Below are 20,790 nucleotides of genomic sequence, written 5' to 3'. Positions count from 1 at the left end.
AACGCTGATGGTTCAAGGATCTCACTTTGAGGAGCAAGATTTAAACATGAAGAAAATCAGAAGTGAATAAATCATCTAGCAATCATTTCTTTGCTTTTTATGCTTTTGCAGAGCCTCACGTAGATCACACTTCTGGTTGATGTGAATCTATCCAGTTCAGAGATGTTAGAAATATCCAACCACCAATTAAAGGTCTTCTACGCCATAATAAGAGCTGGTGTGGCAGGTAATTCACGGAGGTGCTAATTTGCATTTGTTCCCTTTATTTCTCATTCATTTGTTCTGAGCAGGTAGTCAAACCCATTCAAATTCTTTGCTTCAGAGATTCAAGAGGCAGGGGGTGGGAGAACCGGAGCTGCAGAAGACAACCCTTCTTTCTGTCTCTTTTGAAATCTGAGTGATTGAAAGGATCATCCTAGGTATTCTTTGGGGAGGGGGGGAAAGATAGAGAAATGGGAAAAATTTGTCTCCAGGCCTGGAAAGGAGAGGAAAATCAGTGTAGCTCATAACATAAAGAACTCCTTGGAAAGTGTGACAGGACTCTGCAAGGTGCACTAGGCAGGCAGGGCACCAGGATACCAGCCTCCCACTCTGCTACGTACTTGTGCCGTAGATGGGATGGAAGCCACAGACTTCTGGGAATACCTGGGCTCTGGAAATGGGCATCTCAATAACACCCAGAGTAGACTGGTACTTGGAATGGACTCCCATGCTTTGGCACTGACTACCTGCTCTACTCCAACAACCACAGAAACACTGAATTCATGAGTTAAAAATGTTGAAAGAAGGAAAAAAAAGGAAGTGGAATCACAAAAATGTTTGGAAATAAATTTCTCATCCACTTAACAAAAAGAGTTTGGAACTGGGTTTAATGAGATTTTAAAGAAGTAAGTCTAGGAGATATTTTTTGTTTAACCAAGTGTGAGAAGTAAGATTTATACTTGGTGAGCCACCTATCGAGTGACAATTTAAAGATGAAATCAAATCATGATATTCCCCATCCCTCACCCTGCAACACACACACACATAAACACACACACACTTTCCCCCAGCCCTCTAACCCCCAACGACTTCCTATTCCTCATAGAATAAAATCCAGATTCCTTACCATGAGCTATTACACTCTCTGCGCTATCTTGGTACCACCCAGGATGGTAGCCATGGGCCACATGTGGCAACTGAGTACTTGAAATGTGACTGGTCTGAATTGAGATGTGTTTTAAATGGAAAGTGCCCACGAGGTCTGAAAGATATAGTACACAAAATGGAAGAAAGAAAGAAAAAAGATTATACATTTCTGGTTAATATTTTTTATAATGATCGCGTTTTAACAGAATGTGTTGGTGACATTGGGTTAATTCCACCTGTTTCTCTTACTTTCAGAAATGTAGCTACTAGAAACGTTAACATCATTACATACACAGCTGGCATCTTACTTCTGTTGGACCGCACTGTTTTCCAAGAACTGCTCTCATCAGAGCTCACCTCCCTCTACATCCTCCTCGGTGGCCCAGCCTCCCCGAGCCCAGCGGTCCTCCAGACCACAAGGCACCTGTGCACAAATGCAAGGCGGCAGCGCATGTGTGGTTGGCTCTGTCTGGAAACTATCCTCCCGACCCACCCCGCCCAGGGTCACACCCCATGCACGTTTACTGCTTGGGTTTCCCCTCATTGCATTCAGCTGAAACTCTGCTCCAATCTCACCTCTCCAGGGACGTATTTCCTTACCACTCTGTCTAAGCCCACGCGCATCCTTCTCAATGCCCTGGACCTGCTTTCCTTTTTTCACATGACATGAGATTGCTGGCCTCTCCCCAGTAAGATGTGAGTGCCTTCACTGTGTTTCCTTCACTGTCATGCTCCCAGTTACTAGGAGAGTGCCTGGCATGCAGTGGGAGCATGGTAGATATTTACTGGATAATTGAATTAAGTGGTTATTCAAAAGTGAGCTCTTGCTACCAACTAGGCATTTTGCTGAGAGTTTTGTGTACTTTTTTCGTGTTTAATTCTCACAGTAGTTCTATAAATTAATACTATTACAATCCTGATTATACACAGGAGAAATCAAATCTTAGAAAAGTTAATTTAATTTTTTTTTTAATTACAAATAACGAGAGAGGAGCTAGAGGTGGTGAATTTTCCAAACAGAGAACCAGGATTGGAGAACCAGGATCCGCAGCCCCGGGGCCCAGTGGTCTGGCCACCTGGGTAGGGTAGCTCCCTAATAAATAATGGGGTTGGGGGCGGGGGGTCAGGGCTGCTCCTGCTTCTTCCTTGCTGCCAGCATCTCATAGAAGGGGTCCACACTCACGGCTGCCTGGATGGACTTGATCCACTCCTTCTCCTCCTGGGTTGCGGCCGAGATTCCGTACACCATGTGGTTCCCCTCAACCACCCGGCCATCCGCCTCTGTTTTACAGGTTTCAATGAGCTGCCCCTTGTTGGGGATGTAAAGCTCAAAGCAGTTCGGTTTTCGGGGGTCATGCACTTCTTGGATGCTCAGATTCTCCAGGGGGATAATCCCGCGGGGTTCCTTGTCCGTGGTGTACTCAAAATAGTAGCGGCAATTGTCTGTGAGGATAAACCCGTACAGCTTCCACATCTTCACCCGGCCCCCTCCCAGCTTAAGGAGCCAGCCCTCCCGATCCGGGTTGAAGAAGGTGTGGGTCAGGTCATTCCCATCATCCTCAGGAATCTTGAAGGGCTCATTTCAGATGCTGTCATAGAGGTTCCTGAGCAGGACCTCGGGCAGGTCCCCATCCTTGTTGATGCCCCGGTTCATGGCCACAAAGCACTCCAGGCCCAGCTTGTCCCGGACGTTGGGATTGTGAAGGCTGGTGTTCCCAAGCATCCTAAACACCCTATATAGATTTGTTTACTGAATACTAATGGTAGGGCACTATTACTGTCTCTTTTTACAGGAGGGGAAACTGGCACAGGGGGTGAAGTCATTTACTTAAAGTCAAGTAGCCAGCAAGCGGTGGGACTGGGAGATAAAGCCTGGAGGTTCTGCCCAAAATCCAAGCCCTCCTGCCTCAGGGCCAGGTTCACACATTGGTGAACGCAAAGCAGGTTTGACTAGCACTCCTGCTCTCAACCCCCAGAATGCCCTTACTGTGATACCTACTCTCATTCAGAGAAGAACCCCTGCTGGCGCTTGGACTCATACTTACCTCCACCTAAGCTCTATTCCCGCTATCCAAATTCACTGTCTAAAATACTGAAGACCCCATTAGGCTCCCCAAAATATGTTTACTCTCCTGCACTTCCTCTTCTTTATAAAAGTACCACTAATTTGCTCAGTGTCCCAGACCTAAATCCTTACAGACTTTGCCTTGTTCCCCTCGCCTGTTGCTTCTACCTACAATTCTCTCTTCCCATTATTTTGCTTCTCTTCCTTTTCTCCAATTCCTACCACCATCCAGCAAGTTCAGGATTTTGTCAATGCTGACCTGAACTTTGGGAATAATATGTTAATTTTTGTGCTTGTTGTCACTTTCTCCTCTTTAAACTCATTCTGATGAATGATGGAAATTTTTTAAAAATAAAACACTTCAATCCATTGCTATCATTTTAAAAAGTTTGAATGTACTCCTTATTGCCCAAAGGATAAAATTCTTTGAAGTTCATCCGTTCAGTGTCATTCAATGTCATCCTCAGTTAGGGCTAAACTGTTTTTCAAGCCTTATCTTCCACCACCACCATATCTGACCTTCTGCATTCTGGCTGCTTTACTGTCAGAAAAACGTCCTTTGTATGTTTTCACCTTTGCACTATTATTCTTGGCATCCCCTACTCAATATACATTTTATATTCTTTAATACATCCGAACTTAATATCAAACTCCTCAGTAAAGCGTTCTCTGAGCATCCCGGCCTGAAATGTTATCGTTCCCCTAAGCTCTTATACTGAGGCGATTTTGCATAGTTTTCTCATGAAATATCTGCTTAGATTTAATCAAGATTCCTTGCACTGAAGTGTTAATTCTTGTTCTCTTGCCAAGTATCTCTCTTCCCTGGAGCCACACACCCAGCAAGGGCTCGGCTAAAAAATAATTTTGTAATAATCTATGTTAATAGATGGAATCCAATATCACAAGAATTCCAGAATCAAAGATTGTATTTAAACTTGAGAAATTGGCATCTTTTTATCTCATGTATGCTTTTATTTTGTTGTGGAGGTTTGTTTATGTGAACCTTCTGGAACAAGACTGGAGTCAAAGTGATCATATTAATGAATTGCTTTTCTTTTCCAACCTAATCGAACTAGGGGAAAAGAAACATGATGGTGGACTTCCTAGAAGCTATTCCTACTGTTTGCCCAGCCACATTTTATGAAAATGAAATGATCAGATGCTAAATCTTACAACATTTTGTTTACTTATAGAATCAGAGGAGAATTTAGAAATCAATCTGTCCAGCTACCTAATTTCACAAGAGAAAAAAACATCAAGCTCAGACTAGACACAAAGCCAATGGCAAATAGAGAAGTTGAACTCAGATTTTCTGAATCCCAGAAAATCCACCTTACCGCCTCTTGTCTGGAGGAAATTCTACTCAACCTAACTGATGTTTGATATATCATCTAAATTTGACATAAACACAGATTCTGCTTGGGACTTGTCATCATTACCTGCCACATTAATTATTTGCAGTCAGTGTGCTGTATATAGTTCATAATAAATTTCCGATTACATTATCTACTATTGTGATGCTCACAACTACCCTGGGATGTCAGTGTCAGCAAGTCTAAAGGCAGAGGTGAGGTGGGCTGGAAGAACATGAATGCATCAGATGTGACTGTCTAGAAATTCCCTGTCCCGATAAATGTATCTCTTCATGATCCCTTAGTCAACAAACATCCAGTGCCTGTTTTGTGGGGGACACACGGTACTTGCCCGCAGGGGTTTGAAAGAAAATAGGCAGGCCATGTGCTAGGTTATGCATGTGAAATATCAAATCATGGCTCTGTAGGGCAGCAGAAGTGAGAGAAGTACTGGGACCCACTGTAAGCTTCTTCATAGAGGGAACGTGAACCGTACCTTGGAGCCCCAACAGGATTTACCTAATGGTGATGCCCAATTCAACATGTGCACTCATTCTTTCTGCCTATAAAATCTACACTTTATAAAGCATTTTTATATTCTTTACTCCATTTAATCCTTTGGAGATCCTGACCCTCTAAATGAATAGCTCTCTCAGGGTTAAGACAGCCAGTGTAATCTCTGAATATTACCCATTCTGGAGAAAATTCTTTTAAATGCTTGCTCCGTCTATTAAGGTGAAAATTAAATTCTCAAGAAGTAGGGCACGGGTGGGGGGAAGAGCAGGAAGGCTTGGCATTGCTCAGTGTAGCCCGGAGTCCCTTGGCTCAACTTTGTCAGGCTAATGACGCAGCCATCTTCGGTAGGCAGGAGGTTTAAGTGAGGGAATGGAGCCTAATTTTGCTAATTGTGTATTAAACTGGTGTTGTATTACCAACGTGCTGAGTCAACAATCAGAAATGGGTTCTTCCATCTTTTACCAACACGAAACTTCTCTTGTCATTGGATAGAGATGCCACGATAAGGTGACATTTGTAGTATGTCAATTCCAGGAGGGTTGGATAAAGAATTCTCGTAGCAGAATAAGTTTCCTTTCTAAAACTAGAGGATTTTCACATTAATCCAGAAATGCTTATGTCCCATTTCTCATGTTGATTAAAATGCTAGTTACAGGTGTTAAAATTTCACAGCTGCAACTTAACGTTAAAGGAAATAAGTAACAAACCCTTATTGTTTTATTTTAATTCTCCACACTGAGCTGTCCATAGAAATTCAATACTATCTTTGACCTTTATACTTCAATTTGACCCACAGGCTCTATGTACTCTCCTCCCCCCCACACTTCTGGGGGTTGCTCCTGTTGACACAGCTACTAAATGGCTAGCATTAGGGCTGGTTTCTATGGTTGCAGAGTGAATATGGGTTTTCTATTACATTTTCTAGCACAATGTGAGCAAGAGGAACAGCCAAGCCTGTTGGAGAACGTCTAAATGCCAAATTTAGATAAAGAGCCAGGAATTGAGAATGGGTTGGGAAACAGAACCAAAAAGCTGGACCTGTATGGATTGGGATTCAGATGAGAAAGGATCAGATGTCTGGTGTGTAGGTGGCCTGAGCCAAGTTGGATGCCCTGGAGCAGACCAGCCAGCACAGCATCCAGCATGACAAATAAGCTCAGGTACTTGCATTCATGATGATCGCCTTAGCCAAGCCAAGAAGTGATGTCTTGAATGGCAAATGCGCACTTCTCTGTAAGTTGATCCTTGGGAAATTGTCAGAAAAAAGTTGGTTCTTGGTGATAGGAGGGATGAGTAAAAGAACAAATAAGTGAGTGAGACTCCATCATCCACTGAAAATGAGTCAAAATGGCCAATTTGTGTATTGAGAAAAACACCCTTATTACCTTCTCGCTATGGAGTGGTTTCACTTCTGGTCCAGACATACCACAAAGTTGTAGATTAAGATGTTGTTCAGAGAAACACCCAAAATCTAGTCAATCCAATCATTTCATATTAGGATTTCCCCAATCAATTAGTGGTATTTTCAGAACTGAGCTAAGAATTTGGTTCCAGTGGGAACTTTAAGGATCACACTACTTAGCACACAGAAGTAGTCATTTACTAAAGAGGACACCATTGCCTTCTAAGACTGACTGAAGCTTTCCAAGTGCCTTGCCTGGTTATACTGGAGTGATAAACCAGCCTGTTCTTTCTTATAAAAGGAATGTTATGACCATAATGTGACAGGGACATCAAAACCCTATTATATACTCACACCCTGATAATAGTTATACCTCTTTATGAGCACTGCTTTAAGATAAATAGAGAATGATAAAATTCTTAAGAAACTTTGTTGGACATTTTTGAGATTACTCTAACGTAACCAATGGATTTATACCATCTCAACAGTGTTAGAATTTTCATTATAAGAAAAAAAAGAGGAAATTATTTGGAAACAATATACACAATATCTAGAGAGAATTTTTTATTATTCTATTTCCCATGCTACAAATGTATAAAAAATACCCTTTAAGGGCAAATTATTGACTTAAGTTATAATTTAGTTTCCCAGACCCCAGGGAGTTGTCTTTCTGGCAATGTTTTTCTTTTTTTCTTCTTGGCACACCAGCCAAATGTACTGAACACCCACTGGGTGCAGACTTGTGCTCAGGCAACCCCTTCCCATGCCTGGAAAGCCAAGAAATAATTATGAACAAAAAAGGTGTAAAATGGTGGTAAGTAGCAGTATACAGGGCTCACTCAGTGAGCCATTGTATAGCTGGGGACAAGGGCATGGGGAAAGCAGGGATGGAAGGATTAAGTCATGATACTGTGGCACATAAAACTGCTACACACATGTTCTAATTCAGATCACAGAAATGTCGGGGATTAAAAAAAAACAACAACAACAACAAGCTGTCCTTGACCATGAACAGCTGACCTTAAATATGATCTGTTTTGCAGAGTGGCTGTGCCCTCCACCAAAGCCCCTTTCTGCTTGTACTTGACATTTATACTCCTGAGGGAGCCATCCATTTATTCGGTCTTCAGAGTCCCTACCGATTCTGGCCCTGTTTCTCATCCCTGCAATAGTGTGGGCGGTCATGGCCATACTCTGACTTCATAAGAAAGGAACAGCTATTTACTGTTATTAGGGAAACAGTAGTACAGAGACAATAACACATTACTTAAAACCAAAAGGTTTAGAGTCAGACTGACTTATTAAAAATCCCTACTCCTCTATTTCCAATTTAGAGAACTTTGGGCAAGTTTCTTAACTCCTCTGTGTCTCAGTCTCAGTCTCCTCTATAAAATGGGAACACTAACAGCATCTAACTTGTAGGGTCACTGTGAGGACTGAATGGGAGGCTACATCCATTAGGCTCAGCTGGCATACACTGATGATCACTAAAAGACAGCGCTCAGTCATTCGCTCTTTGGGAAAAATGTGCTTGGAAGTCCCATTTGTCGCTTAGAAATGCACTCATAGAAACTGCCTACTTTGTGTTGAGGAGCAGAAAAACCGGCCAAATATACTTGAAAGAATGAGTATACAGACAAATGACCAGATTATATATAAAAATAAAACTCTGTGGCAACCTGCAGCAAGTAGCCCAAGAAGACAGCCCGTCTACAGTAAGCAATCCAAGAAGTCAAGTACTATCTGAAGTGAGTATTCCGGGAAGCCAAACAATAATCCCTGTAAAACTCATCCCCACACAGCCAGGACTTAATTAGTAACTAACATCTTCTCTAATTTTTTGCTCCAGCTTCTACCTTAGGACCACATGGAGAAGGTCAAATGGGTACCGCTAACCAGCCACATAGGATGTCCCGCTTCTAGATAGCCCACATCTAATCTAGCTTCCTCAAGCCAACAGCCTCTACCTAGGGCCCACCTCCACTTAGAGCATATCTGAAGCCCTCCTTTTTCTTCACTATAAAAGCTGACCCTCTCCTCTGCCTGCCTTTGAGTCTTTGCTGAAACTCAAGTGATGGTGGCTGACTCCCCAGCCACAGCAAATTCTGTATAGATAGCCTTTGCTTGTACTCATTTGGGTGGTCTTTATGTATTTCCACACACCTCTCAAAACACAAAGCTAAGCTGTCATAATCATGGGGTGGGGATGGAATCTGCTTTAGACTCACCGCTATAGCCCCAATATCTAGCACGGTTATCTGGTTCATAGAGACATGAAAGAATGAATCAAAATTTCTCTTTTCAAAACCAATCAGATTACCCGTAGCACACGAGTGAAAGGAGTGAGCTGGGACAAAGGGAGGATGTCGTTGGTGAAAAGAGGTCACTTAGGGAAGAGAGCCTGGGTAAGGTGCAGCTCTTCCATGATTGGCACGTGCCAGCTTGTTCTAATTACTAAGGTCTGAAAGCCTTGCAGGCCCCTGACCCAGAAGGATGCCTGGGTGGCTCAGTCAGGTAAGCATCCGCTTTTGGCTCAGGTCATGATCCCAGAACCTGGGATTGAGCCCTGCATTGGACTCCTTGCTCAGCAGGAAGCCTGCTTCTCCCTCTTCCTCTGCTGCTCCCCCTGCTTTTGCTCTCTCTCTCAAATACATAAATAAAATCTTAAAAAAATATATACAACATGAAAAAAACACAAAGAAATTCTTAATTTTATAGTGTTATATGTACATTGAATATTACTTTTTTAAAGAAATAAGAAGTAACCTTTTATTTTTTTCATACTTTATTTGAATACCCCATATTGGGCATCTATTATTAATTCAACAATTAACAATATTAACATTACTGAAATGGACATTTGATACATAAGAGACAGAATCATCTAATTTGGATATGAAAATGATTTGTTTATTTAGCAAATATTTATTTGGAATCTCTATCAGAGGCATTACACTAGGTATGAGGAGGTTTCTAAAGGTATGCAAGAGGCTGGTCCCTGTCCTCAGGGATTGGATTACACAGAGAAATTTTTAAAAACCCTCTCATATAAGCACCTAAAGTTCAATGTGGGATGAATAAAATCGTAACCACGGTTACCACTGGAGGCCAAAAGAAGGCAGGCCACTTCTCACTGTGGTGAGAGGGAAAATAGCAAGAAGGAGGGACATTTGAGTTTGTGTGGGAGGCTGCCTAACAGAAGTCAGGGAAGGGCATGCTAGGCATAGGGCAGGAGAAAGAGGTCAGTAGCAGCAATGTGTAACAGACTCCTTTGTTAGACACTTTATAGCACAGTGACCTTCTTCATAGCATTTATTACAACTGTAATTAATTTATTACTCGAGCGATTTTTTAAATTTTTTATTTATTATGTTTTTATTAGAGAGAGAATGTGTGCAAGCCAGGGGAGGGGCAGAGGGAGAGAGAGGGAGAGAATCCTAAGCAGGCTCCACACCCAATGTGGAGCCCCATGCAGGGCTCAATCTCGCAACCCTGAGATCGTGACCTGAGCTGAAATCAAGAGTTGGATGCTTAACAGATTGAGCCACCCAGGCACCCCAGCTTGAGCAATTTTTTTTTTAAATGTCTCTTTGTAAACTATAAACTTTATAATTGCAGGAAACGTGTCTATTCTGCTCACTATTATATCCTTCAAATCCTAAAGCTTAATTGATCGTCAGTATATATTTGCCAGATGAAAGTGCCAAGGCTTGTGAATGGGTGCAATGTAGGGATAATAGTCACAGATGTAGGTGACCCCCACTCACAATCGACTTTTGGTTCTGGGCAAAAATGGCAACTTCATTCATAACAAATGAAAATTCAACTAGACATATACAAGGGTTTTTAAATGTAATAGTAACAAATTGTGGGGGGGATGCTAAATATAACTTTCTTTCATTTTCATCAGTGAACCCAACTTAGTTTCAAAGCCCATATTTCTGCTTGGGAGTGGAAATCTTTCAGGGTAGGTTAATTTCTGATTTGATACCTGGTCTCTACTGGGATAACTTAATCTCTTCAGGGGAAATTCTGTTTTGTCAGTTGCTTTCCTCTTGTGTCAATTTGCCTTCCCCTTTTTCTCCCTGCCTGACACCTTGGCCACAGGAGAAGGTCCAGAGGGTTCTTTCATTCTAGTGTTGTAACTCAGTTCTCTCTGGCTCCCACTGACCTCCAGGTGAGGTACACTTCACCTATCCTGGCCTTCAGACAACAGCCTCTGTTATCAATGCCCTAGTGTTGGTGTCCGCTGTAGCTCATGGCTGGTTCTGGTGTGGTCTTGAGTCAAAGGTGCTTGATGTGGCTGCTGATGTTCTTAGGTTTGGACCAGCCTCCATTCAACCCCTAGCTTTGGACTTCCCACTGGCCACCTCTGCAACAGCATCCCACCATGACCCCCAAGTACACTAGCAGAGCCATATGAGTAATTCTGGTGAATGGACTATGAGCAGAAGTGTGATGTGTTCCTTTCTGGGCTTAGGCAGTGGGGAAAGGCTATGCAGTGCTGCAAATTCTCTTCTCTTCCAGGAGCTTAGAGACCTTAAGGTAAGGCAGCAAAGTGTCATGATGGGAAGCAATATGAATCATTTAGCTAACACATGGAGGCAAGCTGTCAGAGACAGTTAACCAGACCCACAGCAGGCTTTATGAAAGTGGGAAATAAATAGGTTTGGTATTTATGTGTTACTGCAACATAACTTAGCCTGTCCTGACTTTTACAGTGTATTGGCTAAGCTTTTAATTTTCTGTATTTGATGCTTTGACATCTGGGGCCCTGCTAACTAACCCTTGAGAGTCTACCCCTTTCTAGGGTTAACAGATTCCTAAAGATATAGACAACTCGCCTGTGAGCACACTTTTTAAATGCAAACTAGCCAATCCAGAACCTATATCCCAACCACCTTCTTTCTTGGCTCTCATACTCAGAGCAACAATCCACCAGCCCCAATCATCCAGGGCCAGGTACTAAGCAACAAGGACAGGCTCTACATCCCACAGCACACTGAATGTATTCAAACTACCCTGCTTATCATACTTCACCAGTTTCTTCTCAAAGAAGCCACATTGAAGGCTCGTATCCACAGCTCTCTCCTCTCCCGAGGCGCCTCATGTGCCCCGCTCCATGGAGAGTGGTGTGGCCCCTCCTCTTGGGAACTGTGAGTAACAACCATGGGGCAATTGTTTTCTCATCGGCTATCCTTACTATACCTCACATTTTCTATTAATACCCCATATTTTAAAACAGAGTGACTATGGGCGCCTGGGTGGCTCAGTTGGCTGGGCGACTGTCTTTGGCTCAGGTCATGATCCTGGAGTCCCGGGATCGAATCCCACATCAAGGGGAGTCTGCTTCTCCCTCTGACCCTCCCCCTTCTCGTGCTCTCTCTCTCTCTCATTCTCTCTCTCAAATAAATAAATAAAATCTTTAATAAAAAAAACAGAGTGACTATTTTCACCAATGGGATTGTGAGAAACTTGGTGGCAGACACATGTCACATGGTTCTTTGGAAGGCAGTCTGTAATTCAGTCTTTGGCACATAGTAGTATATAGTCATCTATGTATTAGTATATGTAATTTATATACTATATTGCAGTATATATAAACTATACAGCATAGAAAGCTATATAATGGTATACAGTAGATTATAGTCAAACACAATATATTCAATGAATTAATGGGAACAACACAAATCAATACATACAATGTATTTTTTGAAGACAGGAGACTAGCAATGCTCAAACCTTCAGAACTACCCACCTTTGAAAGTAGTTAGGAGGAAGAAAGAATGAACAGAATGTTATGAAGAAAACCATCAATCACAGCATAGAGCCACTGCTGTCAGCCAAACAATTCTGACAAGGAATGGTGATAAATAAACAGATTTTAAGGAGGGTTGAACAAAAAGGCCAGCAACAATAGTGAATCCAAGTATTGCAGGTACTTAGAGACAACATTGATGGGCTCACTGTTACGATTCTGACCAGTGTGGACTTGGGAATTAGAAAACACTGCCTTCTGAAAGTTAAACTTGAAGATCAGCCCATAATGGATCCTATTGCAGGTATGCCAATTAAGAAGCAGAAGAGGGAGACAACAGACAAAAACACAAGTAAATGTGCTATTAAAATTGGGACACTTGCTCTCAAAGAAAATGTGCAAATTGTTATGACGGTGTAATCCAGAACAAAATTTAAACTGATGGCAGGGAAGTTTCCTGATGAAGAGACATTAAAGCTGAGACCTACAGAAGGAACTATAACCTGATTGAAAATATAAACATATCTGACAAACGAAGAGAGGTGTGTTCAGCCATAACGTCTCCGAAATGAAGAGTCATGAAGGTAGACGTCTCAGCCTGGAGACTTTGGGTATCTGCAAAGCCATCACTGACATGGTGGCAGATGGGGGCTCCCCTGGGCAAGATTCTCGTTGCCGTGGAGAGCCAGCTCCCTTATCCGCCTCTATTAAACCTTAGCTTCAGCCATTAGGCTTTCAATTCATCTACCATCCCCTGTTCCAAATCCATGCCAAACTTCTGATTATAATTTGGCTTCCCATGGGGGTCTGCCTACAGAGAAAGTCTGCACTGATCATGTGAACTTTAAGATATTTCTGATTTCTACTGGTGGTTAATTAATAAAGTAACTTCTGGTCATGATTTGCCTTTGCATAAAAATGACAACAGAGAGCAAGTGATGCCCATAGATGTTTTGTTTCTTGTAACTTTTAAGTGCGTTGCTGCAGATTAACAAATTGTTGTTCTGGTTTCTGCCTGAGGTTCAGGAGCGCTGAGGTCAGCTTCATGTAAACAGCATATTGGGACTTGATTGTCGAGAGTCCTGAAGGCTTAGGAGAGTCAAACAGCTTTCAAGGCAGGCTAGACCCTGGGACACAGTGACCTACTGGAGAAGTCCTGCCTCTCCTCACAACAGCCACTATGCCCCCCTTTCTCTCACCACATACTTCCTCTACTACCACTAAAACAGTGGGAGTGGAAACCACGTGATACATACTTAGGTAGTTACTTGTTTAACATTGAAGATGCTTAAACAGAAATTAGATTGTCACTTAGTACCTAAAAGGATGCTTTCAAAGCTATTAGATGAGGTATGACCTAAGGTCACTCTAGCCTCTGAATCAATGAATGAATGAATAGTAATATCCTTTGACTTAGGGTGATTCCTTCCTTTTGATGACTGAAAAGATCTAGGTGCTGCCTTCTCATTCCTTAGGCTGAATTCTTAATATAAATAAACTTTGGCAAGGACCAAGTTTCCCCTCGGGTCTCCCAGAAATACTCAGACAGAGCAGGATCCCAGCAGGGAATTCAGCTTGGACCCAAACTGGTTTGCACACTACACAGTAGGTCCCAGGCATAAGACTAATTAGAGAAGGTAAGGACCTAGGCAGGGGAGAAGTAATATATGTACCTACAATATATGTGTATGTATGTCCAGGGACAAGTCTGGATAACAAAGGACACAGGGCACTTGGAAGTTAGCCAATGGCACATAGAAGTGGTAAGAAGCAGAAAATTGCTGAATGGCCAGAGTTTAGCATCTGGAAAAGGATCAAGAGTTGAGATGAGAAATCCCAATTTCTCGCTGAACTGCTGGAGTGGTGGATGGTTGGCGGGGTGGATGCTAGCAGATGCTGAAGACTGCTGCATTTTACTTTCCTAGAGTAAAATTCCTAGGGCTTGGCTGTGTTACCCCACTTTCATCCCTGATTCAGTAAGTGGTAGCTTTTATTACTGAAAGTGCTCTGTCTTATAATGTACAAGTGGTAAAACAGCATACATAATGCAAATAGATGGCTATAATTAATCTCAATATGCACCTGAAGAGCAAAGAGATGCCAACACAAATCACTGCCCTGGAGCCTTGATGTTTTGCTGCCCTTGGAATCAGTGACACAGAGTTTGTTATAGGTGAAACTGTAATATAATGAGATCCTTCTGGTGGATTTGGTAACTAGGTCCTCTTGGATGAGGTCCATTCAGAGCACATGACACAGAATTCCATGTCTAAGCAGTCATTTGTGAATACACTGTATTTTAATGGTGTCCCTCAATTTAAAAAATGCCATTCAAGTGTGTAAATATATGGCTATATATTTTACTCTCTTTCTTTTTCTAGTATATGCCCAACTTTAAACTTTATTAAAACTTTAAACAGCACTGGAGAGCTTCCACATTTTAGAGTCAAAGTTTATGTAGTTGAGATAAGTAGCGGATTACAGGTTTTTGCTAAAGTTATTTAGCTTGTAGTAGCAGTTGTGGTAGTAATAGTTACAATAACTTAGATTTGTTGAATGCTTACAATGTGCAAGGTGGCTTTCTAAGTGCTCCAGGTGTATCCCCTGTGCTTCATCCTTACAAAAGTATCAACTAGGGACTTTTTTTTTTTTTTTCATTTTAAGATAAGAATCTCAACCTTCACCCTCACAAAGATGTGCAATTATCAAGTGCTGGAATAGGATTTCGAATCCAAGCCTATCTGGCTCTAGAGCCACATTATTGACTGCGATTCAATATTGCTCCTTTTTCCTTAGCAACAAAACCAGAACAAATATCTCCAATCTTATTTGTTAGCTTTCCCATTAAGAACAATTTAAAACCTGCTAGGTTTAAACAGTTGAATATCTAGAATGTGTTCAGCCAAGATAAAAAGCTTGAGAGATGATCTGTGCTTTAAGAAGTTTCCAATCTGAAGTTGGAAGAAGAAAAGAATACACATAAAATAATAACAAACAGAGCAGAAATGAATAGAATTAATGGGGGAAAGTAAAGTATATGCTCCAGACTCCGACTGTCTGAGATGTTGGGATCACTGGAGGATGAAGCGACTGGCAGATTTAAAAGAGATAAGCCTTGATCTGAGTCTGAGAAAAAGATGAAATCTTTCTTATATGCTCTTTGTCTTTATACATTTATATATATTAATACATTAATGTATATTAGTACAATATTATAAATATTAATACATATATATGCCTACACATAAAAATAAATCACATTTTTAAAAAATGTGACATAAATATATATACCTAAAAGCATACAAAACACATATGTATGGCCTGATGAGTAGATATAAAGTGAACACATTATAACTCCTTCCTGGGTTAAGAAATTGAACATAACTAGTTTCCAGAACTTCCCCATGTGTTCTTCTCAATCCATACCCAATGAAGCACATTTGATGACCTCTTATTATTTGAAGGAAAAAAAGTAAGTAAAGGTCTCAATAATTATATTTGTGGCAGTTTGGTGTTTTACATTTGAAGTGGCTTCAGGCGTAGACAAAGAAAAACCCAGTCGTGTCTTAAAAGACAGACAGTCTTGCCAATAATCAAGCTGTTCTCCGCTCCACCAACCTGAATATATCTCACAATGAATAGCCGACCAACAAGGCGTTTCTCAAGTAGCTTCCAGATGTTGCTGACTGAGACATCCTTCTGCTACCATGACAAATAGGGCAGAATTAAGGGAATGGCAGGCATGTGACACAAAGGTAGCCATGCCCATCTTGGCAGGACCCTCTCATTCAGCTGCAGAACCCCAAGGCTAAATAATCTGAATGAGCACAACTGAACAAAGGGTAAGCCCACTCCTGCTTGATGCAACTCTAATCCTGCCCCAGCTGGGGCTCATTAGGTTTAAGGAATGGAACAGTCATATTTTCTGAAATACACAGTAACAAGAAAAGCCTAATTAGAGAGCAAAGGGTAGAAGTTTAGCAGCCCTAATAAATATGATGTGCTGAATGCATTATCTATTTGGCAGAAAACAAATTATGGAGTAATCTGCAGTATTCAGATAGTCTAATTTATGGCAGCTCATTTAAAGAAATGCTTTAACCCAGCATTTTCAGATCATAAAGCACATTTTACCAAGTGCAAGCATGATTTTCTGGAATGTAGAGAGATTTTTAAGGGATGGAAATTTTCTGGAATATATTGAGACTATTTGAATAATGTTTTAAAGATTAATTAGTTCACAAATGCTATTCCAGCAACTTGATATTACCAAATGATGGGAAAAACATCTCTTCATATATTTTTTTCTGAAATGCATGGGAAATTATCCATTGGACAATTATTTTAGGGGACCCATTTGGTCCTTGATCACTGTTGCTTAGATGTCCTGCAATTGCCTTCTCATGTGTTCAGAAAGCCAAACTCCAGCCCTCCAATTGCCTACCTGCCTCAACTCTCCCTACCAGTTGGGCTTTGCCCATTGTGGCCTACTTTCTGATACTCCACCAGGCTACTTCAGGTCTCACAGACCTAGCATTGACTCTTTCCCTCTGCCTGGAAAGCTCTTCAGCAGGTCTTATGTGACTGGTTTCTTCTCACAGTTTATTTCCCATGTCTCTTCTTCAGAGATATCTTCTCTGACCACTTTCTATTCAAGAGTGTGAAGACACTCTCTCTTGTTCCCTTCTCTGATTTTCTTCACAGCACTTATGACTACTGGAAATTAACTCAAGAGTTCACTCATTCCCTGTCTCTCCATTTAGGATGTCCATTCCACTAGGCAGTGACCTTGTCTTGCTCATTCATCTTCAATCTCCACCGCCAAGAACAGGACCTGGCAGATGGTAGGTGTCCCCCATAATAATGGAGATCTGAAGTAGTGAGAAAAAAATGGAGAGAAACTTAGGTAGATCTTGGCTCCAGAACTGTGAAGAATAATTCGATTTCACAAGATATATTTTAGAAATCAAATGTTCTTAATTTACATAGGAAAGAGTATTTAATGGTGCCAATACTACAAGTAACAGCTTCTTTGTGTGTATAACTTCAATGACTTCTCTGTCACTGGCTGAAAAACATATGCTAAATACATATTGTCTTTTTCTTGTGAGTGGGAAAACTAAGGTCTAGACTGGCCCCTACTTTTGTTCAAGCCAGGGCACATGAGAGACAAAACCAAAGTTAAAATTCAGTGATTTGATTTCTATCCCCTGGATTTATCTTCCCACAATTTTCCTTCTGGCTGAAGATAGACAAAAATAGATGATAAATGAAGAAATAGTCATACAATACTTCTGTGACTTTTTAATAAGAGTAGTAAAATTGCCTTGAGTTATTAGTGTTTGAAAGTACTTGTTTTTCTTTTTCTTATGAGCAAAGCAAACATTCTCTTGCCCTTTTGTAATAAATGCAAATTAAAAAATTGAATCCCATCTTAACTTTTTTTGTTAACTTACATTATCAAAATGACTTTCAGTGATTGAAAGATCATCAACTGTTCACATTATAGTCACTGTGCAGTTCATTACTTATATGATTGCTATAAATTGAGACATTACACTAATAGTGTGCTTGACATACAAACCACATTTCTCTAAGTTATATAAAATAGAATATTTCCCATCATTATATTTTGCTATCTTAGTAATCTGAGGGATGAGCCAAGTAATGAGCTAAGTGATGAGCTGTGTCTCAAACAACTAAACCCAGCCCCTGGTGCTCACTCTAAATGTGAACAAGTTGGTCATTTCAGACATCCCACAATATTTCAGTCACAGAGGTGCCCAATGGCAAGCATTCCACAATAGTTACAGGAAAGCCTTGGAATATTTATCCCAAATTGTCTATACATGGCCAACCCAACTGACCAAAATTAAGAGTTGGCATTTTTATTGCCTTCACAAGGGTCAATAAAAATCATTCCATGTTTAATAGTTCCAACCCCTTTGAAAGTTTATTGACCGCTGTTCTCCCTAAGGCAAGATGAGATATGGACTCTGGCTAGTCAAGTCCAAAAATACATACCCAATTCATTTTTTAAGTCTTCCCCTTTGCCTCCTTCATTGGACCTGATACTGGCAAATGCTTCTCCACTATGGATACTGCTATGTGCTTCTAGTCAAGGATATCTTGCCTTAAGGGAACATGTTTTTTGGAGAAAGTCCAGGTTTTGCTCATTTTAGCACACCTCATGGTATGAGGCCATGACTACATGCAATTGATTTGACTATTTTCACTCCATGGAGCCTCTACCAAGTTAGCATAAAGAGTCAGCAACTGAGCAATCATTACCAATAGTAATGATTTAACAAATAATTTAAATTAATTATGCACATGTGGATGTAGCTAATGGCATCATTTACAATAGTGACTCTTGGGCTATACCACATATTTCCTTAAACAGTATATCAAATATTTCAGGATTTCATGAAGATGGTCTTGCTTAAAAGAATTTATTATAAACAATGTAGAAAGAAAAAAATCTTAGCACTTAAGGAAAAGTCTTGTTAACATTTAGGTGTATGTATATCCATGAATCTAAACAATTATGTATAATTTTACAAAATGAGCCTACATGATACATAATCAAATATATTTCTATAACTTTATTGTCATGAATGCATGGCACCCTTGTATATACCATAACTTAACTTACACATTCCCTTATTTTTGAACATTTAAATTATTTCCAAGTTTTCTGTTGGTTTGTATGTTGCTTTCATAAGCAATGCTGCAAAAATATTCTGACAGCTTATCTGATAATGCATTCACAATTACTTAATTTGCATTATTTTTAAATGAGATACAGCACACATAATCAAATAATTTATTTGACCTAAAGTGAAATTATAGGTGTTATCATATTATAACCATGATCTCCTCAGGGATCAATAATTTTAACTAATAATGATAACAGTAATTATAGCAATTATTATTATTATTACTACTATTTTCATTTATTGAGAACTTACATGCCAATACTATGTTAAGTACTTTATAAACAAAATCTAATTTAATACTGATGCTGCTTTCATGAAGCAGGCATTATATCCTATCAATGATTTATGATTAAAAATTAGCAAAATAGTCTGAATTCATCACAGTATTCAAGTAAATTGTTTTAATATCAAAATATTGTTTTTATCTATTTAGTTATTGCATTTTATATATCATACACAACCATTAAAACAGACTTTTAAATATGGAGAATTCCGGACATATACTGGTCTCAATCCAGATCCTTTGCCACATAATGTTGTTATACTCTCCTTCCCTTTCCCATGTGATTTGATGAGGCCAACAGAACGAAGCTAGCTTCAAGCCTAGGTCTCAAAAGGGCTTTGTGTGTTTTATTTGCCCTCTTGCACCTCTGTCAGAGCAGTAAAACCATGCCTGTCTATCCTGCTGAAGAATGGAAGATTTGTGAAACAAAGCTGAGTCACTTCAATGCTCCAACCATGGCCATCCTATGTCAGCTAACATCTAGCCAACACCAGATATATGAATGATATGGGCCAAAAGAAACCATACCACTTAGACAAATCACAGTTGATTCCAGAAACATAAGCAATGCATATTTATTTCTATATGCTACTGAAGTTTGTGGTTGTTTGTTATGAAGCATTATTATAATAGCTAACTTAGACACTTAACAGAGATAATAATAGAACACATCCCCACATGTTATTAGTTTCAACATCAATAAACATGTGGCCCACCTTGTTTGACATATACTCCTCATGTCCATCCAGACTCTTCTGAATCAAATGCTAAACACATACTTTCATTCATAATACTTTGGTCTGTATCTGAAAGAGATACCCTTTTAAAAAATATATAACCACAATACCATTATCACATCAAAAATAACAATAAGTTGCTAATATAATCAAATAGGCAGAGAGAATTATGATTTCTTTTTTGGCTCATCTCTCAAAAGTTATTTTTACATTTGAAGTTCTTGAATCAGGCTTCACATCTTTGATTTGCTTGCTATGTTTGTTTTAAATCTATAAGTCCCTTCAACTTTTTTCTTTGCCATTTATTTGTTAAGAAGCTAGGTCATTTTGCCCTTTAAAATTTCCACACTCTGGATTTTGCTGGTCACATCCCCATGGTGTTATTTATCATGTTCCTCTCTCCTTTTATTTCTCATAAACTGGCACTTTGATCTAAGGATTCAGGTAGACACAAGTTTCATTTTTAGGCAGTGATACTTCTGAGCTGTTTATAAATTCATTTTGCACCATAGGGAAGCCACCATGTCTGGTTCTCTCTTTTCATAGGTGTTGCCAGCCTATCCATCCATTAAAGACTCCCCATTGTTGTTTCATCTAACAATTTTAGCAGCTTTTAATGGTCTTTACCTAACCCATTATTTCATTCAGGACTGTCAAGTGGTGGTATTTTAATTGTATTATTCCTTATGTATTTGTTACCTAAAATTTATAAAGAAGAATTCTCTTTCCATGATGATTTGAACATCCTGGGGTACAGATTGCATAGAGTTCTGTCTTCCCCTTTACTAACCAATTTTCAGAAAAGTAGAGTGGTTCCTGAAAATACTCTG

General features: G+C 40.1%; 1 pseudogene; it reads right to left on the bottom strand.

Moving 5' to 3' along the window:
• Window positions 1–2,251: 2,251 nt before the first annotated feature.
• Window positions 2,252–2,851, bottom strand: LOC114210907 (cytohesin-2 pseudogene; annotated as a pseudogene).
• Between the last annotated feature and the right edge of the window lie 17,939 nt (window positions 2,852–20,790).

Source organism: Eumetopias jubatus, unplaced genomic scaffold (assembly GCF_037043125.1).
Source record: "Eumetopias jubatus isolate StellerSeaLion01/CBP00866 unplaced genomic scaffold, mEumJub1_p1.0 scaffold_3, whole genome shotgun sequence".
NCBI classification, from domain to species: Eukaryota; Metazoa; Chordata; class Mammalia; order Carnivora; family Otariidae; genus Eumetopias; species Eumetopias jubatus.
Note: the sequence above shows the minus strand (reverse complement) of the source record. Positions and strands in the feature narration are given on the sequence as shown.